At 40.8% G+C, this 710-nt stretch overlaps 1 non-coding gene across 1 annotated transcript; it reads right to left on the bottom strand.

Annotated features, from left to right (window-relative positions):
- Positions 1 to 360: 360 nt before the first annotated feature.
- LOC125614916 lies at positions 361 to 467 on the bottom strand. Its single transcript, XR_007345493.1, has one exon. It is a non-coding gene; the product is annotated as a U6 spliceosomal RNA (small nuclear RNA).
- Between the last annotated feature and the right edge of the window lie 243 nt (positions 468 to 710).

A 710-nucleotide genomic window follows, 5' to 3' on the forward strand; every position in this document is an offset into this window, starting at 1 on the left:
TGAGTAAGTCCCATTTGTTGATTCTAGTTATTAACTTTTGTGCTATGGGTGTCCTATTGAGGAATTTGGAGCCCGACCCCACAGTATGTAGATCGTAGCCAACTTTTTCTTCTATCAGACGTAGAGTCTCTGATTTGATATCTAGCTCCTTGATCCATTTTGAATTCACTTTTGTGCATGGCGAGAGAAAGGGATTCAGTTTCATTTTGTTGCATATGGATTTCCAGTTTTCCCAGCACCATTTGTTGAAGATGCTATCCTTCCTCCATTGCATGCTTTTAGCCCCTTTATCAAATATAAGGTAGTTGTAGTTTTGTGGATTGGTTTCTGTGTCCTCTATTCTGTACCATTGGTCCACCCAAAAATATGGAACGCTTCACGAATTTGCGTGTCATCCTTGCGCAGGGGCCATGCTAATCTTCTCTGTATCGTTCCAATTTTTGTATATGTGCTGCCGAAGCGAGCACCCTACAGTGTCTTTTTATTAAGATAACTCATGCTCAGTACACTGGCAATGGCATCGCTCTCCCAGGAACATCCAGAAATGCATTGAAGGATTGACTGTTACAACATACCAGGCTCTGCATACTAAAGTCTAAGCACCGTCCTCTTGTGACAAAGTTCTGATTTTTCTAAAAGGTCATGAGATCTATGGAGGCCCTGATTTTACTATTTCTTTTTCAGGCATTTAAAACAAGAATCAGCAACAT

Source organism: Marmota marmota, unplaced genomic scaffold, assembly GCF_001458135.2.
Source record: "Marmota marmota marmota unplaced genomic scaffold, marMar, whole genome shotgun sequence".
NCBI classification, from domain to species: domain Eukaryota; kingdom Metazoa; phylum Chordata; class Mammalia; order Rodentia; family Sciuridae; genus Marmota; species Marmota marmota.